The sequence below is a fragment of the Eleutherodactylus coqui genome, chromosome 8 (assembly GCF_035609145.1).
Source record: "Eleutherodactylus coqui strain aEleCoq1 chromosome 8, aEleCoq1.hap1, whole genome shotgun sequence".
Classification (NCBI taxonomy): domain Eukaryota; kingdom Metazoa; phylum Chordata; class Amphibia; order Anura; family Eleutherodactylidae; genus Eleutherodactylus; species Eleutherodactylus coqui.
Window position 1 is genome coordinate 154400877 of NC_089844.1, and position 22202 is coordinate 154423078.

Here is a 22202-nt window from a genome sequence, read left to right on the forward strand (position 1 = left end):
TCTTATCAGAGAGGGTATTTAGTGCTGCTGGGGGGATCATCACGGATAAGCATACCTGTCTGTCAACTGACAGCTCCAACAGGCTTACACTCATTAAGAGGAACAAAGCCTGGAATTACCCTGTCTTCTCTTCTTCACCGGTGGAAAGCAGCGGAACATAAAGATTCTTTAAGCTGGAACAGGGGAACCATGCACCCTCTATCACCCCAAAAAAGGGGAGAAGTAGCCTCCTCCTCCTAAATCAGCATGTCATCACGCTGAACAGCCAATTTTTCAGAGGGCCAAAAGGCTCTGTTAAAAGGAATTTTTTCGGAGGGCTACCTACAGGCTCTGTTAGCAAATTAAGCAACTACGAGCTCTTTCTTTAAAAATATTTCTGGGTTTCACCTGCACTGTGGGTAAACAATTTTTCTGGGGTACACCCGTACTCTAGGTACACAAATTTTTCAGGCCTTTGCCTATACTCTAAGCAAACTAATTTTTCCAGGCTTCGCCTATACTCTTGATAAACAAATTTATCAGGTGTTTGCCTATACTCTTGGTACACCAATTTTTCAGGGGTTCGCCTACACTCTTGGTACACAAATGTTTCAGGGGCTCAACTATACTCTTGGTACACAAATGTTTCAGGGGGTCGCCTATAGTCTTGGTACACAAATGTTTCAGGGGTCCACCTATACTCTTGGTACACAAATGTTTCAGGGGTTCGCCTATACTCCTGGTACATAAATGTTTCAGGGGTTCGCCTCTACTCTTGGTACACAAATGTTTCAGGAGTTTGCCTATAATCCTCCTACAGAAATGTTTCAGCGGGTCGTCTATACTCTTGGTACACAAATGTTTCAGGGGTTCGCCTATACTCTGGGTACACAAAGGTTTCCCAGTGAGGTATTCTGACACATACACAGAATAAAGTGTCCTGCTTTGCCACTCCAATTTCTTCATAGTTCATGCTGTCCTTGTAGTGACCCAAGGAACCATAACTGATTTAATGAGACTTTCACAGGGTCACTGTATACCTGTGGTGGGAACTTTTGCGACACCTCCTGCTTAAAAGAAATCTTTTATTTTAGAAAGGGTTGTGGAATTATGCAGATGCTTAGAAGTTCTAGCATCTGAGTTCATTTTATGACCACGTTTGTTGAGGGTGTGGGCAGAGGCCAAGGTACTGGGTGGGGTACAACTCTGCCAGGTTTGGCCACTCCAATTTTTTCATGTTTCACGCTGTACTTGTAGCGACCGAAGGAACTGTAACTGATTTAATGAGACTTTCACAGGGTCACTGTATACCTGTGGTGGGAACTTTTGCGACACCTCCTGCTTAAAAGAAATCTTTTATTTTAGAAAGGGTTGTGGAATTATGCAGATGCTTAGAAGTTCTAGCATCTGAGTTCATTTTATGACCACGTTTGTTGAGGGTGTGGGCAGAGGCCAAGGTACTGGGTGGGGTACAACTCTGCCAGGTTTGGCCACTCCAATTTTTTCATGTTTCACGCTGTACTTGTAGCGACCGAAGGAACTGTAACTGATTTAATGAGACTTTCACAGGGTCACTGTATACCTGTGGTGGCAACTTTTTCAACACCTCCTGCTTAAAACAAATCCTTTATTTTTGAAAGGGTTGTTGAATTTTGCAGATGCTTTGATGTCCTAGCATCCGAGTCCGCTTTATGTCCACGTTTGTTGAGGGTGTGGGCAGAGGCCAAGGTCATGGGCGGGGTGCAACTCTACCGGAGGTGGCATGGGATTGGAATAATTGTAACCCAACAGTCCTTTCTAGGACTACTACTCCTCTCATTGTATGCATCAGTGGTTTGGCTGCCTGGGACTAGTAATGCGCACAAGGCATTCGCCAGCATCCCGTCTGTATAACAGGACAACTCATTGTACACTGCCTGTTTTTGGATGCCCGCTGACATATAATGCCCTGAGTGGTAAACTGCCGGATTGGTTTAGGCCTGATAAACGCATGTATCCCTTGGGGTCAGCGCTGGTCGCCATGTATTATCTCTCGTGTTACCACAGTTATCCGAGACACTGCATTGGAGCATTCACAGGACGCGTGACTAATTTCATGAGACTTTCACAAGGTCACTGTATACCTGTGGTGGCTACTTTGGTTACACCTCCTGCTTCAAACCAATCTTTGGTTTTAGAATGCGTTGCTGTATTGTGGATATATGTAGAAGTACTGGTATCTGAGTCCCCTTTATGCCCACATTTGTGGCTCCTGACAATTGTGTGATGGAGGTGGCACGGGATTGGAATTATGATCATACTTTAACTTAACAGCAATTCTCATCAGCATAGTGGGATATCGCCCACAATTTCAAAGAGGGTCACTACCTGGCCCTGCCAACCCTCTGTAGTATGTGTCTCCTGTTCCTCCTCATCCAATACGCACTTATAAATAGACATGAGGGTGGTGTGGCTATCAAGCGAATGTGTGGCATGTGGACAGCTGAACACTGTACAGGGAAAAATTTGAGCATGCTGTGGGTGCAGGCTCATGCCTGCGTCCTGGGGGTATTGGGCAGCAATGCCAGCATATAACACAGGAGAAGAGGCAGTGGTGTCACCCGCAGGTGGTCATTGGCCTTGGTTGCACCTAGTGTGGTGCTCAGCTAAGATTTGCCATCGCGTGTGCCTTGCTGATTATGGTCTGGAACAACTAAATTGTTATGGGGGTGACCACCAGGCCCTTGCCCCCAATTTGTCTTTATAGTGCGACTCAGATGCATCCATGCATGCTTTCCCTGCCGTTCCCTATTCATTTCTGTGGCGTTTCCATGACTTTCTGGTGTTTTCAGGTGATTCACACACTCTCGCCTATGCGGAGCATGGGTCACCTCGAAAAATGCTCGAGTCTCCCATTGACTTCTATGGGGTTCGTTACTCGAAACGTGCTATCGAGCATTGCGAAAAGTTTGACTCGAGTAACAAGCACCTGAGCATTTTGGTGCTCGCTCATCTCTAGTGTTATTGTACAAAAGAAATATTTTTTGATGCCAATTTATATCCTCCCTCCATATTCTAGTGAATGTATGAAGAAGATGATAGAATTTATAGAAATATCCTTTGTTGTTCCCACATTAGTTTTGGATGATTTTATTGACTGTCTGGATTCCTGTTTAAATCACTTTGTGCATTCGAACATTGAATGATTCATGTTTGCATGGCCCAACAGTCGCTTGTTTTAAAGTTTTACTTAAAACAACCTACTCCGATGGGTTTACCATTTGTTGCAGAGTACCCTGTTTGCAGCTGTATATACTTTGAATGATTATTGCAAAATGTCATGTTTCCTCTCAAAAAATTGTTCTAAAATCTCCATTTTACCCATTCAATACTGAATGTTGCCTAAAGTAAAAAACTTATTAAGAAACATAAGCTTAACTATTTACTAGGACTTTAGAAAATACATTTTTGGTAATAAAACAATGGTTAAAAAATGTAGTTCAGTGTAAAACCAAAGAAAATATTCAATTGAGGGAAAATCTACACTGGATGCTCGAGACTGGGTCAGGGTTTCGAAGGAGTATCATAAAATGCAGGTCATGCTTGTTGAACATAAGAGTGGGGACATTATGTGCTTCATTCTTATGAAACTAGTCGTAGGTTCTCATAAGACCCATGAACAATTTCATACAGTGTGTAGTAAAATTCACTATGCTGCTGCTAATGTTCGGGTGGTGACGTGGAATCATCTGACCCAATGAAATGGAGTATCCATGTTTATCACCAATGATCAAAGGCCTTAAAACACAGCTTAGGTTTATTTTGGGGGTGTAGGCCTCAAACAGTATTGACATTATGGACTGAATTGTGAGCACATATTGTTGATCAAGTATATATTTATATGGGTGTTTCATTTTGCCATCTCAGCAAGTGAGCAGCTTGGAACTATATTTCCTCCGAAAATTGGTCCCATGTATTATGCCAGCTCTTTTTTTTTATTGAACTATTTTCAAATTTAACATACATGAAAACATCATAATAACCTACAGCGTACAAGAAGGAAATAAAAAAAAAAAAATTGTATTAATTAGGGCTCCCGCCCACCGGCGATATTGTCTCCACTGCGATGCGATTCACAAGTTAGTCTCGCATCGCAGTGCGAGAAAAAAATCGGCATCACGCCGGGAGATCGGCATCACGCCGGCATATCGCCAGTCTTTTCAATGGGGCCAGTGGCAGCAACGCTAGCACCATTGAAAAGAGATGGAGAATGCCGGGGACTTCTGCCACAGCTGTGACAGCTGTGACAGGAGTTTCCTTCATCCCCGCAGGGACCGCGGGGATGAAGGAATCCTCTGCCACAGCTGTCACAGCTGTCACAGCTGTGGCAGAAGTCCCCGGCATTCTATTCCATTGCTTTCAATGCTGCCGATCCCATTGAAAGCACTGCTTTCTGCCAAGCCATGCGGAATGATTATTGGGGAAGGGCTTGAAATATAAGCCCTTCCCCGATAATCTGCCAAATGTGTGAAAAAATCTTTTTAAAAATCATACTCACCTCTCCTGCGCTCAGCTGTGTCCTCCTGCTGGCTCCCCGACACTGCTATGAAGCTCTTTCAGCAGTCAGGGATTTAAAAATCCCTGCCTCCTAAAAGGGCTGTGCAGATTGGCTGAGGGCTCAGCTAATAGCAGCTACTGCTTAGCTATTGGCTGAGCGCTCAGCCAATTACACATAGCTCCTAGCTATTCATTCAATCTGCACAGCCCTTTCAGGAGGCGGGGATTTTTAAATCCCCGACTGCTAAAAGAGCTTCATAGCAGTGTCGGGGAGCCAGCAGGAGGACGCGGCTGAGCGCAGGAGAGGTGAGTAATAATTTTGTTATTTTTTTTACACACTTATTGATGATTATCGGGGAAAGGCTTATATTTCAAGCCCTTCCCCGATAATCATTCTGTGGGGCTTGACTGAAACCATTGATTTCAATGGGATCAGCAGCAGTGATTGATTTCAATGGGATCAGCGCTGCTGTCGCTAGCCCCATTGAAACCACTTGCAATATGCCGGTTCTATACCGGCCTCTTTCTTGCGCTGCGATGCGAGATTTTTCTCGTGCTCTCGCAGCGCAAGAAAGAAAATATCGCCAGTGGGTGGGAGCCCTTATTATAATAGAGGGAATAAAGTCCCATTTGGAGCTGCAGTAAAGCTTGGTAAAGAACCAGTAGGGGAAAAGAAACTACGGTAGGCAATGCATTTCAGTAAAGCAATGATATAAGATTGTCCAATGACCATCATGGAGGAGGAAAGTGCAAAATTCAGGGGTCTCACCACTTGTGAAAGGCTGTCAGTCTACTGTTTTTCATCAAAAATAAACATTTGCATAGTGTTTAGAGATCATGTCAGTCCACATAGTTAGAGACAGAAATTTGGAAGACTTCCAGTTACAAGCTATTAGTAAAATTGCCAATAAAAATATAAGAGACATTAGTCTACTTTTGTCTGGAGGAAAGCTATCCTAAAGAAAACGGAGCCAAAGCTGTGCACCGTGGAGCACTTTTTCCTTCAACACTTTCTGCAGCTGTAATATTCCCTACACTATCTTGTAACCTCACTGTGCTACGTTGGGCTGTAAAATGGCTGCTGGTAACACAGTACCTATGTTATATAATTCTTGGTCGTGTGAAATAGGTATCCAATGAAAGTGGTGTCCATATGCAACATAGAGAACACAGTTGGTGACAGCATCAAGGTGCCCTGCCTTCTAATTGACTGCAGGCTGACCAGCTTTTGCATGCTTTATGGAAAATTCGACTTAAAGGGGTTGTCCCGCGCCGAAACGGCTTTTTTTTTTTTTCAGTAGGCCCCCCATTCGGCGCGAGACAAACGCAAGGGATGGGTTAAAAAAAAAAAAGTTTAGTACTTACCCGAATCCCCGCTCTGCGTCGACTTCTTACTTACCTTACCAAGATGGCCACCGGGATCTTCACCCACGATGCACCGCGGGCCTTCTCCCATGGTGCACCGTGGGCTCTGTGCGGTCCATTGCCGATTCCAGCCTCCTGATTGGCTGGAATCGTCACACGTGATGGGGCGGAGCTACGCGATGATGCGTAGAAGGGGGCGGAGCCAGAACGCCGCTCGTGCCGAGACCCAAGAGAAGGGAGAAGACCCTTCTGCGCAAGCGCGTCTAATCGGAAGATTAGACGCTGAAATTAGACGGCACCATGGAGACGAGGACGCCAGCAACGGAGCAGGTAAGTGAATAACTTCTGTATGGCTCATAATTAATGCACAATGTATATTACAAAGTGCATTAATATGGCCATACAGAAGTGCTGAACCCCACTTGCTTTCTCGGGACAACCCTTTTAAGCAATTTTTGCCAAAAGTCAGGCCAAGTTCGGGTTGTAAAAATCTATCAGATTTCCCCTCGGTAATGTCTATGGGTACACTTAACTGAGATTTCATTTTATTTACAGTGGTGTACAATGTTTTATATTCAATCACAGATTAAACCTACAAGTCAGTTTTATAATTTTATTTATGGAAGGTAAAACAAAAACAGCAAATAATTTCATAAACACCTAAGAGCCCTTAATCATAATTATTCTAAATTTTCCGCATGGGTAACAGCTAGAGTTGAGCGAACGTACTCTGCCGAGCTTGATGCTCGTTTGAGTATTAGCGTACTCGATGGTGCTTGTTACTCGAACGAGCATCAAGTCGTGTTCGACCCCGCCCCAGTTTTTGGCTCCTCCCCACCACGATGCAGCGTGCGTCATTGGCAATTTTTTTGTCTGGTAGGGGAGAGAGAGAGAGAGAGAGAGAGAGAGAGAGAGAAAAGCTCAGGACCCGGTGTCCCACATACAAAAATGCTTGAGTCTCCCATTGTAGTCAATGGGGTTCGCTACTCGAGTAGAGCTCTCGAATTTTAGGAAAAGCTCTGTGTATATACTGAGGAGAATCTTACTGACCTCTGTGTGCATATATGGAAAGGCTGTAAAGTACATAAGGAAGCGGCCATGGACTGCAGGGATGGAGCATGCATTTATGGCCAAGAAGGAGCCACCACCTCTAGTCTAGGGGTAAATTTGAATAAAAAGCAGCGTCACTTTGAAGGGTAAAAAATGAGGAGAGTGAGAGGGTGCCACAATTTGTAGAGGGACATCTGTATATGCACTGAGGAGAATCTAATGCTCTTCTGTGTGTATGCATATTTTGTTCCTCAGTTCCTCTTAAGCAACCATGACTTCATACAATTTCCTGTGCAAACAATCATATTAACTTTGACAAAGCCGGGTATATCAGCTAGTCTTATATAAATTTTGGTAAACTGACATAGGTGACTTTTGCTACATAGCTCTAATTTTAATCTGAAAGCATTCACCAACAACTAAAACAAGATGTTTCCCCAGCTATAACTGAGAAATGAGCATTGCCCCAAAATGGGTCTTTTTATGCTTCATGTTTTGGTCAGCTGTGCTTATATCGTTCACATTTTTCTCTTAACTCAACCATCAGAATATTCTCACCTGCCAGTACGACTATCATTGGGTTGGCTACACCTGAACAACTAGGTCTTTTCCATGACCCACCATCTTAGCAAGAGAGAAAAATCACATCTTCTGTATGTTCCTCTACCAATATTTATCCAAATCCCTCACTCATTCAGGTAGCTCCACCCCGATTTTTTTCACCTTTCTAGCACTCGTATGAAGAAGCACTTAAAGGGGTTGTCCCGCGGCAGCAAGTTGGTCTATACACTTCTGTATGGCCATATTAATGCACTTTGTAATGTACATTGTGCATTAATTATGAGCCATACAGAAGTTATAAGAAGTTTTTCACTTACCTGCTCCGTTGCTAGCGTCCTCGTTTCCATGGAGCCGCCTAATTTTCGGCGTCTAATGGCCAAATTAGATGCGCTTGCGCAGTCCGGGTCTTCTTCTTTTCTCAATGGGGCCGCTCGTGCAGGATGCCGTCTCCGTGTAGCTCCGCCCCGTCACGTGCCGATTCCAGCCAATCAGGAGGCTGGAATCGGCAATGGACCGCACAGAAGCCCTGCGGTCCACCGAGGGAGAAGATCCCGGCGGCCATCTTCAGCCGGTAAGTAAGAAGTCACCGGAGCGCGGGGATTCAGGTAAGCGCTGTGCGGTGTTCTTTTTTAACCCCTGCATCGGGTTTGTCTCGCGCCGAACGGGGGGGGGGGGGGGGGTTGGAAAAAAAAAACCCGTTTCGGCGCGGGACAACCCCTTTAATGATTTGAAAGTTTTACAGTTTAAATTCTTACTTTTTTTCTTGCTTCTCTTAAAATGACCCTTCAGTATTAAGACCTTTACATGTATTATACTGTGGGCTAATTCTGATAAATGTGTATTTAGGTTTATTTTATTGTTGTTTTATCGGTCTGAATTTCTGTCAGTTCATTTGCTAACTTGCTGTGTTCTGAAAGCTTGAAAATATAATGTTTCCCGTTAGCCAATAAAGATAGGATTTTTAGAATACTTTTGTCTTTTTTACACAGGAGTATTTAAAATAACATATAGTTGGATAGTTGGATTCAAAATTATTCAACCAGCATTGCAATTAGGTCTATTTGCCAATTTTGCAAGCTGTCAACTGTTGACAAAAAAACAATCAAACAATAACAATTTAAGTAGCCCAATACAACTAATACAGCAAGTCGTTTCTTCAAATCCCCCCCAAAAATGCCCTTTTTAATGGCTACTGCAGTCCTGAATTATATTCAACCCCTTCATGACAAGACTCTTTAATACTTAGTATTGCTGTCTGGCTATGCCTCAAATTTGCAGACAGTTATAACAGTAAAAAGATGCTCTACTACGTGCTAAAACTCTTGTCATGAATGGGGTGAACAAGTCTGCAATAGTTATTACAAGTGGCGTATTATTTTATATTTGGATAAACTACTTATTATAGGTGCATGGAGCTATTTAAATTGTTAACATTTGATAATTTTTTTGCGAAGAGCTGAAAGTTTGTAAACTTGGCAAATAAACCAAATTTACAATAGAGTTGAATAATTTTTTTTAGGACTGTAAGTATTTTATGACTTTACCAATTGGCAATTTGCCTTAAGAATGATTTTTTTTCTTATTTTATGAGTACCCTAAATAAAGTGTATGTTTTTGGTCAGGTAATGTACCAAAAAAAAACAAAACTATACAGCAACATAATTATATGAAGCATAATACATTTAAACATGGAGACAAATATATTTAAACTAGCTGATATACCCGGCTTCGCCCGAGTTAATTTGGTACTGGTGTTTATCTGGTGTTCGCACGGAAAAGCTTATGAAGTCGTGGTTACTTTAGAGATACTGAGGAAAAACATATGTACACCATTTTGCATAGTTCTCTGCGTTACCCAGGAAACACCACGTGGAGGTGACCATGCGATTTTTCCTTCATATAAAATGACATCAGGAAGTGAGAGAATTAGATTACGTACATAAAATTTGGACACTACTTCTTTTGCGCTTAGAATTGAATAATCGAGTTGGGACCTATTAACTTTTCATATTTATGACACAATCAATGCTTGTGCCAAATTTCATGTTTCTATGACATTGGGAAGTGAGAGATTTGGATTATGTACGTAAAATTTGGACGCTAATTCTTTTGCGCATAGAATTGAATAATCGAGTTGGTACCCATTCGCTTTTCCTATTTATGACATAATCAATGCTCATGCCAAATTTCCCGTTTCTATGACACAGGCAAGTGAGAAAATTACATTCCGCACATAAAATTTGGACGCTAATTCTTTTGCACATAGAATTGAATAATCGAGTTGGGACCCATTAGCTTTTCCTATTTATGACATAATCAATGCTCGTGCCAAATTTCCCGTTTCTATGACATTGGGAAGTGAGAGATTTAGATTATGTACGTAAAATTTTGACGCCAATTCTTTTGCGCATAGAATTGAACAATCGAGTTGGGACCCATTAGCTTTTCCTTTTTATGACATAATCAATGCCCGTGCCAAATTTCCTATTTCTATGACATTGGGAAGTGAGTGATTTAGATTATGTACGTTAAATTTCGACGCCAATTCTTTTGCGCTAGAATTGAATAATCGAGTTGGGACCCAATTTATTTTCCTATTTTGGAGATAATCTATGCTTGCGCCAAATTTCATGTCTCTACGACATCGGGAAGTTGGAGAACTTTTGGCGAGTCAGTCAGTGAGTGAGTGAGTGAGTCAGTGAGGGCTTTCAGCTTTATATATATATAGATATATTTTCCTATGTAGAAAAGAGGGCACATTAGTATGCTTATATAAAGAGTACGGAGTAGACCCTTTAAAACATGAGAACACACAATTTAGTATAACTGGGCTTGGTGTGTGAATAAGAAAAGTTCAAGGATTAAAACTAAATGAATGGATACCAGCAAAGACTACACAATTACCAGAAATACCAGTTTATCACCTAGATTAGGTTTTACAGGCTTACTATTACATGTTCTCTTTGTCTAATTGTATTGAGATTTGATCAATGATCTAGTAGAATCTATAATACATTTTGTTTGTTTACTAAGGAAATACTGATGAAGAATGAGACATCTGTTATGTATTTTTGCTTTTTGCCATTTTCTGGAGAAACAAAGAATAAACCGTTAATTTCCACTTTCTTCTTTTTGATATATTCGATTGGAGTTCTTGTTAATTCTTCCATAATCACAGCCATATGTCTAGATGTTTAATTACATAAACCAATGTATCTCTTTATCTGTAATTTGTCCATTGTAGACATATTTTATACATCAGTCACGGTTCCTACATTTCTCCACGTTATTGACTGGAAATCATATTGTTTTCTACTCACAATGTTATATTCAGTTCTTCTTTCTCCTTGCTGTTGTGACTGCAGAGGAAACCTTCTATTTATTATGGCTTATGATCGATATGTTGCTATCTGCATCCATTTACACTATCATCGTATCTTGAGTCGGAGAAACTGCACTCTAATTACTATTGGAATTTGGACAGCCACTTTTATAAATTCCTTACTGTTGGTTGTATCAGCTTTGTACATGACCGCCTGTCACTCCAACATCATCAACCAATTCAGCTGTGATATTAAGTCACTAACAATTGCCCTGGAAATATTGTTATTTGCTCTTATCCCTTTGTTGTGCATTTTTATTTCATACATTGAAATTTTTTTATTGTATTCAAGGAAAAGTCAAAAGAAAGTAGAAAAAAGGACTTATCCACCTGCTCACCCCATATTACTGTCATCACTGTTTACTATGGAACGGGATTCATAAGGTATATAATGCCACCTGCTTCTGATGCTCTTGAATTAACCTTCAATATAGTCTATACAACTATTATCCCCATGATAAATTCTATCATTTATAGTCTACAGAATTCCAATGTAAAAGTTGCAATGCTGGGGTTCGTAAAGAAAATGTTCTTGTTGAAGAGTAACTCCCATTCAAATTGGTGATTGGTGAGCTATTAAAGGGGTTGTCCCGCGGCAGCAAGTGGGTCTGTACACTTCTGTATGGCCATAATAATGCACTTTGTAATGTACATTGTGCATTAATTATGAGCCATACAGAAGTTATAAAAAGTTTTATACTTACCTGCTCCGTTGCTAGCGTCCTCGTTCCCATGGAGCCAACTAATTTTCGCCCTCCGATGGCCAAATTAGCCGCGCTTGCGCAGTCCGGGTCTTCTGCTCTCTTCAATGGAGCCGCTCGTGCAGAATGCCGGCTCCGTGTAGCTCCGCCCCGTCACGTGCCGATTCCAGCCAATCAGGAGGCTGGAATCGGCAATGGACCGCACAGAAGAGCTGCGGTCCACGGAGGAAGAGGATCCCGGCGGCCATCTTCACCGGTAAGTATAGAAGTCACCGGAGCGCGGGGATTCAGGTAAGCGCTCCGGTAAGCTTTCTTTAGGTCCCTGCATCGGGGTTGTCTCACGCCGACCGGGGGGGGGGGGGGGGGGGGGTTGAAAAAAAAAAAACCCGTTTCGGCGCGGGACAACCCCTTTAACTCGTTCGGGACTGCTGATATGCCTTTTGACAGCCTCACAAGATGGGCTCTATTCCACATGGCTGTCAAGTGACGGCCTTACTGTGAAATACAGCCATGGGGTCGGGGTTTCACAGCTCTAGGCTCCCACCTACTGGAGATAGGTGGAAGTCTGGAGCACACACTGAGGGCTGCGGTTTGCAGTCCCCAGTCATCTGATTGCTAATCTCTAACACATATCTGTGACTGAATGAAAGCGCATGATGGAGCATGAAGGCTGAGTGTTTCAGCTGCCCTCAGCGACCGGATCACTTTGGGGAGCTTAAAAGCTTACCTGAAGCCTGCCACAGTCCCGCAATGCCATCTTCCTTCCCGGCATCACATCTTTATGGGCTGCACCTGCGCCTGCTGGGCAGATGGCGGGCACAAGCACAATACCAAGGAGAGACCTACCAAAGGCAGCAGAGTACAAAGAGAAGACACCGGTGGGCTACAGTCCCCAGGCTTGAGATCGCTATGATCAGGGTATTATTTTTAGGGAGTCAATGCTTTTTCTGCACAAGTGAGCAATGGGGCCTTTAATTTATTCAATTGTGCCCTGAAATCCTCCATTATAGGTCTTGCCATGTGTCCAGTAAGTAGATTGGGTCTACAATGGGTATGTTCCTGAACACAGGTCGAACAAGGGTATCCATTTTGGCATGCAAGTCTTCAGTTATTTGTGTGCTGTACAAAAAAAAACTGTTTTTAAAATGACACAATTGCCTAAAAATAAAAAAAGGAATTTTTTCCTTCTGCTTTGTTTAGATTTATTCAAAAACTGTGGGGTAAAAATATGCAGTAACCCCTAGATGTATTCGCTATGGGGTCTAGTTTTCAAAGTGGGGTCATTTGTGGGGTTTACTATCGCTCAAGGTCCCTAGAAGTATGCTATGGAGCCTGGAATACCTTCAATCCATTTGGGGTAAAAGTCTTCATTCATATGTGTGCTGTACAAAAAACCCTGTTTTTAAAATGACACAGTTGCCAAAAAATGAAAACAATAATTTCCTCCTCGTTCTTGGTTCAGATTCATTCGAAAACTGTGGCACCAAAATACGCAGTTCACCCCTAGATGAATTCTTTAAGGTGTCTAGTTTTCAAAATAGGGTAATTTTTAGGCGTTCTCTTTCATTTTGGTAACTTGCTCTACAAGTGTGCAATGGGGACCTAAATGACCCAAGCAAAATGTCTGTTCTGAAAGCTAACGGCTGCTCCTTTCATTTTGGGTCCCATTGTGCATACGGACATAAAATTAGGGCAAACAGGGGTATCCATTTTTGGGTGCAAATCCTCATTTTCATGTACATTATAGAAAAAAAAACTCCTTAAAATGACATATTTGCAAAAATATGAAATTTTATTTTTAATCCTCTAAATTGCATTAACTCCTGAAAAGAAGCTGTGCAGTCAAAATACTCATGACACCCTTCAGTGAATACATTAAAATGTGTATTTTTTTGGTTTAAATTATTTTTTTTTAAATTAAAGAATGGGATAAAAGCTGCATGGAATAAGAGAGACTATCTCAATTACAATGGCTCTTCTGTTGCTATTTTCCTGGACTTAGTGAGGTGCACATTACAGCTGCGTAAAGCAGTGAAGCCAATTTTAGAAGTTCTTTGTTCTTCACAATCTAACTTACAGATGGGGATATCCTTTCCAGCTTGTGGCATCATGGAATGGTAGAACAGCAATATTTAGAGCTCGAGCTGATCTATCCAGGTTCCTGGGAATTTTGGACCTCCCATCGGTAGCAATACCGGACTGGCCAAATATGCAAATTCTCCACACTATGAAGCCTAGAGAGAAGTGGCAGGAGGGAGAATCAAAGCACCATAATAGTAAAGGTCATGTAGTTCCTCCCTCCATATGAGAATTTTTTTTTGTCATGTTTGGTTGCTTTTTACGCAGATATTCTTGATGTATTTGATTCTCCTCTCTTTTGAGCCTATGTGATGCATTTCCTAAAGCTGTAAATTGTCTAATAATATTCTATAGAAGGCAACTTTATAGTTTCTTCCTTCAGAGAGGTCAATTAATAATATATTAATAATAGCTTGAATGGTGCCGGTGTTGGGGTGGCCATTTCCCACCCCTGAAATCTAAGTTTTGTTGCTTTTTTTTCTTTTCTGTTTGTTTTTGTCCCCTTCTATTTCATTCTTTGCCCCATTGCGTTGACGCTACAATGTGGCGATCTGTTCTGGACTATAGTCAGGATTCCACTCTAGAAGATTGGGTACCTATATCCCAATAAATAGAAATCTCCTTTTTTTCTGTTTTTATAATTTTGTTTCTGTCTCTGGCCCTGACCCTGACCATCTTGGTGTTAAATCCTTAAAAGATTGTTGGCACCCTCTATGATTGACCTCTCGTTTTGTATTTTTAATGCAAGAGGCCTGAATAACTTGACTAACAGGGGCCAGATACTGGCCCACATGGATAAAAAGTGTGTCTTGATCGCCCTCGTCCAGGAGATGCATTAAGAAGGTAAACATGTTCCTAAAAGATCTGATAAATATTTTCCAAAATGGTACCATAGCACTCATCCTGAAAAAAAAAATTTGCGGAGTGTAAGTGGCAATTCACAGAAGCCTCCCGCATCAGGTTATAGCGTCATGGAGAGACCCTGAGGGGAGATTCCTATTTCTTAAATTGGAATTGGGGCATTGTGTTATAACTAGAGATGAGCGAGCGTACTCGGAAAAGCACTACTCGCTTGAGTAATTTGCTTTATCCGAGTATCGCTGTGCTCGTCCCTGAAGATTCGGGTGCCGGCACGGAGCGGGGAGCTGCAGGGGAGAGCGGGAAGGAACGGAGGGGAGATATTTCTCTCCCTCTCTCCCGCCCGCTCTGCCCCGCTCCCCGCTGTGACTCACCTGTCAGCCGCAGCGGCACCCGAATCTTCAGGGACGAGCACAGCGATACTCGGATAAAGCAAATTACTCAAGCGAGTAGTGCTTTTCCGAGTACGCTCGCTCATCTCTAGTTATAACAGTTGCTAATTTTTACTCTCCTAATATAGATCAAGTTGCGTCTGTGTGTAGTCTCCTGGAGGCACTGGCGCAGTTTGGATCAAGTACTTGGAGGAGACTTCAACCTGACCCTGAATCCAAGGTTGGATACTTCTTCCCTGGTAAGTCCGTTACCTCCCTGGCAGCCTTACGTAGAACACGCAGATGAATAACTGAGTTGCGGCTTGTAGATTTGTGAAGTGGGTACTCCATCCTGGGACCAGAGATAATAGTTATCATTCAGCCAACCATAACAGTTATGGGAGGCTGGATTATCTATTTATACCTCATGCTCTTTTGGATTTTGCTCCTAGGGGTTCTATTGGCCGTTTCTTGTGGTCGGACCATGTACCTGTTTTTGGAGCTCTGTTAGGATACAGTAAGGGGGAGGGAACAATATGTGGAAATTGAATAATAGCTTATTAAGAGATTCTTGTTGTATGAGGGAGGTTTATCAAACTATTGAGACTTTTAAGGAAATATATCAGATGGACCTGATGCCACCACCTGTTAAATGGCAAGCTCTTAAGTGCATCCTTAGGAGAGTTTTTATATCTAATGGTACGAGACTTAAAAAAGCAAGGACTAGGAGGTTGATGGCTCTTCTTGACCAATTAGATAAATTGGAGCAATAAATCAGACGGAAGCTCCCTTCTAGATTCAAAAATTTCATTACTCCGCCAACGATTTTGGAAATATTAGATCAGGTGTATTTAGGCTCAAGAGATAGAATGAAGGGTGGGTTCTACAAATGCGGCAATAAAGGTAGTAAATGGTTAGCAAGACCATTGAACCCCTAGGAGAGCCATTCCTATATTTATGCATTAAATTCAATGGAGAGAGGGAAAACCTTTGCGACTAGGGCTATTCTGGAGTGTTTCTAGATGTACTATGGTGAGCTATATAATATTAACCCACTTATGGACAAGGCTTCAACCAAGGAGGCGAATCTGATTAATAAGCATTTTCTTAGATACAGCCCAGATAGCATTTCTGTGGAGGCGGCAGATTTCTTGGAACAAGATTTTAAGGAACAGGAGATTCTTAATGAGATTAAAAAGTTAAAATTAGACAAAAGTCCAGGTCCCGATGGCTTCACTTCCAGGTTCTATGGAGCCTGTGGGGATGTGTTAGCCCCAAACCCTTAGTGCACCCTTCCTGCTGTTTGACGCAGATTTGAGTTACATAGTAGGGTTAGCAATTTTATGGTCAATATGCATAAATCTGAGGTATTGAATATAACGCTCCAGACAACTGATGTTAATCAACTTAAATCCCTCTCTCTGTTGAAATGGTGTGAAGACCATATTAAATATTTAGTGGTTAAGCTTTCCACTGACCCAGGGCATCTATTTAACTTAAAATGAAAATGAATCTCCTGCCAAAATTTTTTGACCTTTTTAAACCCATACTATTCGTATTCCAAGGAAATTATTCCTTAAAATAAGAAAGGCTATTACTTATTTTGTCTGGGGTGGGTCTAGGACTCGTCTGCGTTATAAAATCCTTACTCAGAGAAAAGATAAAGGGGGCACAATCCTCCCAGATTGACTTATCTATAATAGAGCAGCAATAGGTAAGACTGTGGTAGATCTTATTAATAGACAGTCCACAAAACTTTGGGTGGAATTGGAACAGGCATCAGTGATAGCTGGAGTGGAGGGCCTTTTTTAGCTTAGAGGAGGCAGGGGTTGGGAGAAGGTGTGGAGTTTGCCCTTCTTGAGTTCTCTCCTGGAAATATGGGATAGTTTTGCTTGCCAAAGTGGCTTGCTAATGGTCCCTGGCCCATGGACTCCATTGGTGGGGAACCCAGATTTTTTATCGGGGGAAGCAGTTTTGCCGCTATTAAATAACTTGAGAATACCGGTGCCTAGGATAAGAGATGTCATGCTGGTAGATTTAAAACATTACCTGAGCTCTTAGGTTACAGAGGATCCGTGGCAGGCGTATGGTTTAAATATCTACAGCTCCGTCACTTCATACAAAGTCTGGGTTCAACTACGACTCTGACCATTCGATCTACACCCTTTGAGGGCGGGATCTCTAGGGTCTACAGTCTTTTGGTAGCCAGGGAGGTATCAGACTCAGAATTGTGGTTTAGGAGACAATAGGGGGGGGGGGGGGGGCACCTAACGGACAGGAAGTGGTCAAGGGCTCTAACCTAAAATTATAAGCTCTTATTGAGATGGTATTATACCCCTACCCACCTGGCAAGGATGCACTTTGGTTCATCCAACAGGTGCTGGAAATGTTTAGAGGGGCAAGGAACTTTTACGCACATCTGGTGGTCTTGCCCAGATATAATAGACTTGTCGTCAGATGTTGGGATTATATATAAGAACCTGAAGGGAAGATCACTGGTTTTTACCTTAGAGATAACTCTCTCCTCTCAATTTTACCAGGCTCTATCGTAGATTGTAAAAAGGATATCCAGGGTTTCTTCATCCTGACCATAAAAATTGTGATTCCTCGATTGTGGAGATCCCAGGTCGCACCTACGCGCTTGAGCTGGGTGTTGGCCAAGGATGAGATTAATTATATGGAGGAATTAAGGGCCAAGGATGAAGTTAACTGGTTTGTATACAAAGAAACATGGGAGGTTTGGGGAAGATTCTGTCGGTCTTCAAGTTGTGAAGACACAAGAGAGATATTAGGAATGAGGCAAGAGATGTGTTGGTAAACAAATAAAAAAGCAAAAGCGTGAGGTGGCCAGGATGTCCGGAGACTTTTTCCTCATTGTTTCTCTTTTTTTTTCTCTCTTTCTCTTTTTTTTTTGTTTATTTACCATGAAGTAATGGGCTGGTTTATAAAGCAATCCTGCAGCGGAGAACAGGGGGGAGCCCTCTCTCTCTCCCTCCCACCCCCCACTCCTCTCTGCAACCCCCCACTCACCCACGGCGCCCCCGAATCTTTTTGCCCAAGTACGGAAGTACTCGAAAATCGCGGCGCTCGGGCGAAAAAGGGGCGTGGCCGAGTACGCTTGCTCATCTCTAATGAAAATATATATCTCATCAAAAATGTGTACAGTATGTTTGTACATATTTCAGATAATGCAGTTGAAAATTTGAAGAAAAAAAAATTGCAAATGTTCTCAATTTTGGAACTTTTAATAAATGTACACAAATTCTATTGGTCGATTTTTACCACCTAAATGAAGTACAATATGTGTCGAAAAAACAATGTCAGAATCACTTGGATATGCAAAACCTTTACGGAATTGTTGTATGTTAAACTGACACATGTCAGATTTCTAAAATTTGCTCTGGTCATTAAGGCATAAACAGACTTGGTCACTAAAGGGTTAAAACACATATGGTCTTATTTACTAATACTGTCTAAAAGTTAGACGGTGTAAACTAAGACTATATAGTCTTAAAATGAGCCATATTTAATCACAAAATTTGACAGATTTATAATTCAGCATAATTACTAAATCTGTCTAGTCAAAATTTAGACTACCTATTACTTGGCTAAGTTTACGCCAAAAGCTGTACTATAATGTTCATGCAATTCAAGACATTTTAGCACAATTTTCGATGCTTTTCACATCATGCTCCTCTCTTGTGCTTTTTAAATATTTTTGTTTTGGGGGAAGGTAAAGGGGTAGTGTTAGTAGTAGGAGGAAACATGGTGGAATTAGGAGAAGGACAGCAGCACCACAAGCATCACTACCTTGAGGGTAGAGTGTGCTCCTCATAGAAACATTCTAGGTATAGATGTTTCTTGTTCATCTTACATAATTTTGTTTTGGGACAGAAGAGAGGGAAATAAGAGGAGAAGGAAACCTGGTGTAAGTTGGAGAAAGACGGCAGCACCATAACCAACAGCACATTGGGGGCAAAATCTGCTGTTTGAAAACTTTATGCTCAGAGATATGTAACTAAAGCTTTGCAGCATGCTATTACTAATCAGTGGAGTCTGCCATGGGGTTTCAGAACTCACATGGAATCCACACTTGGTTCATTTTTAGAAAGGTCAGGTAATCCACATTGTTTGTGGACAGGAGAGAGCATCTGTCAGTTACCACATCCCTAGCTGTACTGACCATCCTTCCTGATGCCACACTGGTAGCAGGGCAGGCAAAAACCTCTAACACATGTTGGGCAAGCTCTGGCCACTCATCTACCTTAGATGCCAAGAAGTAAAATTGGCAACACCATATAGTTCAAAAATCATTCAAATGAATAAAAGTGAACAATAATCGTCAGTCTAAACACACACCAATCACCGAATATTGAATAATAATTGTCCACTTTTCATTTGTCGTTCATTTTATGCAGGCATAAAAATCATAATTGGCTTATTCACTTATTGTTCCATTCAAATAGTACTCATAAAGTCATTCTCATCCACCTATATAGCAAATCTAAATGACTGAATAATTTCGCATTTGAATGAGCCAACAATATATCTGTCTATCTAACCAGGCTGCACCAGTGAACAAGCTAACTCTGACAACATTTGCTTGTTTGCTCTTTCAAATGCTGATCTTTTAGTGTAAAGGACCTTAAGTACATCCATGTGGGAGCTGTTATAGTCTTGGATCATGAAGGATAAGTGCTGATTGTGACTGTGAATCCTAGCCTGTGCTTTTGTTGCAGGCTGCGACAGGCTTAAAAAATTAGGCCACATCTCTATTAGACTTCCCCTGCCACCAGTGGTGGTGCTGCTGCACTGGCTTACTGCTTGTTTGCCATGAGTCCTAGAGCTGAAATCCATTGCAATGCATTCCCATTGCCATTGGCAAATGATCTGCTGAAGCTGCTTAATGGTCTGTCCTGATACTGCTGCACTTTAGGTGACTTCTCTTCAGGCTCTGAAAATATCCTGGACAATGCATCTGCCTTGCCATTTCAGGAACTAAACCTGAAGAAGAACAGGGACCACCATGCTTGTCTCGCAGATAACATCTTGGCAGTATGGAGAAATTCTATATTTTTATGGTCAGTAAGGACCATTTTGGGAATCATAGGCTCCTTTCAAGAGGTGCCTCCATTCAGTGAAAGCCACTTTACTGGCCAGAAGTTCCTTGTTCACGACATCATAGTTTTTTACTGTGCTTGATAAGGTATAGGACAGAAATGCACACAACGTAGTTACATCTTTTCTCTGACTCATTGTGATGGGATATCTCCCACAGTGGAGTTGGAGGCATCCACTTTCATGACAATAGGCAATTTTTATCTTGGGTGTAAAATAAGCAGAGTCCTTAGTTTCTCCAAAGCAATTTGTGGCTATGGGGACCAGCAAAATGTGCGTGCTTTCTTTGTGAGGGAGGTGATAGGAAAAATGACTTTTGAGAAGTCCTTGATAAATCTTCTGTAGAAGTTTGCGAAACCGACCAAGCCCTGTACTTCCTTCAAATTTCTTGGAATTGGTCAATCCAGGATGGCTTTAATCTTCTTAGGGTCCACACTTGAGCCTTCTGGGGAGATAATGTATTCCAGGAATTGCAGTTGGGTCTGTTCAAGCTCACACTTCTCTAACTTGATGTAGAGGATATTCTTTTGGAGTTGTTCCAAGAGCACCTAAATGTGCCTGTGATGTTCCTCTAAATTGTCAGAGAACATGAGGATGTTCTTGAGATATGCCACTAAGAATTGATCCAACAGGTTTTGAAATACATCATTGATAAAGTGCTAGAAGGTAGCGGGAGCATTGCAGAGACCGAACAGACTCACTAGAGATTCAAAGTGCTCATATCTTGTTCTGAAAGCCATCTTCATTCATCTTCAGGGCAAAACCGTAACAGATTATATGCCTCTTTGAGGTCCAATTTAGTAAAGGCCTTGGCTGCCCGAAGCCTCTCCTGCAGTTATGGTATTAATGGAAGAGGATGGCGATTCTTAATAGTAACTCTTGTTTAGTTTCTGGTAATCAATACACGTTTGAAGACTAGAATCCTTCTCTTCAACAAAGAAAATGGGTTCTCCCACTGAGGAGAAAGAAGGGGCCAACTGAAGCTCTTCTTTAGATTTTCCTACAAATGTTCCAGAAGGGTCTTTAACTCTAGATCTAAGATGTTATAGATACATCCAAATGGAATATAAGATCCAGGGAGAACCTCAATAGGATAGTTATATGGCCGGCGAGAAGGTAGCTAGTTAGCTTTCCTCTTGCTGCAAACATCCCTGAACATTTGGTAGTGAACTAGTATTTTCTTAAAGTCCTGTTGACCATTCTCAAGGTCTTGCCCTGATTTAGGGGCAGATGGTGCTATCTGGCAGTTCTCCTTACAGTATTAAAAGGGAAGGCAATGGGCCTGGTTTTCCAGTTGATAGAGGGATTATGGGTAGTGAACCAGGGGATCCTGAGAATCATCAGAAATTTAGGGGACGAGATGAGCTTGAAGCTGATTGTTTTCTGATGGTCAGGGTTCATGTGGAGCTCCAGTAAAATTGTTTCATGTGTGATGGGACCTGAGAACAAGGGTGACCAATCTACGGTTTCTGTATCGATCATTATGGGCTTAAGTCTGGTTACAATGTTTTTGTCACAAGCAAATATTATGTCCCTGAAGTTTCCTCCCTCACTGGAATCCAACTTCAGAAGAAAGAGAGTCCCAGCAGCACTTGTAGTGCACCACCCTTGTGGTTGGATCAGTTTAAGTGGATGCAACAGCCTCACCAGAGCCAGACCACCTCTGTCAAGAATCTTCAATCAAATAAGAAATGTGGCAGCATTCATGGGTGTAGAAATAGTAACAAATTTATTCCCCAATAGTAACAAATAGCAACGTTTTGGTCAGCAATTAGACCTTTGTCAATTGCTGACCAAAATGTTGCTATTTGTTACTATGGGGGAATAAATTTGTTACTATTTCTACACCTATGGATGCTGCCACATTTCTTATTTGATTGGAATCCAACTTCACTGAGCAAGAACGGTGTCTTTTGATTACCCATTAAAATCTTTATTGGGAGGACAAAATGGTCAAGCGGGGGAAGCGTTTTCACACCATCTTGAACTACCAATGCAAAGGTGTGTTTGGTGGCATTCCCATGACTTATGATGGCTAGATTGGTCATAGCATTGACGTTGGGTAGAGCAAGAGTCCTTAGGAACTTTTTGGGATAGTTTAGGGGATAATATCCCAAGCTTCCAGAATGAAGGCACAGATTTTCAGCCTGGTGCCTTTCTTTTTCAGTGGTGGAGAGGGGTTTGCGGTTGATGTCAACCTGC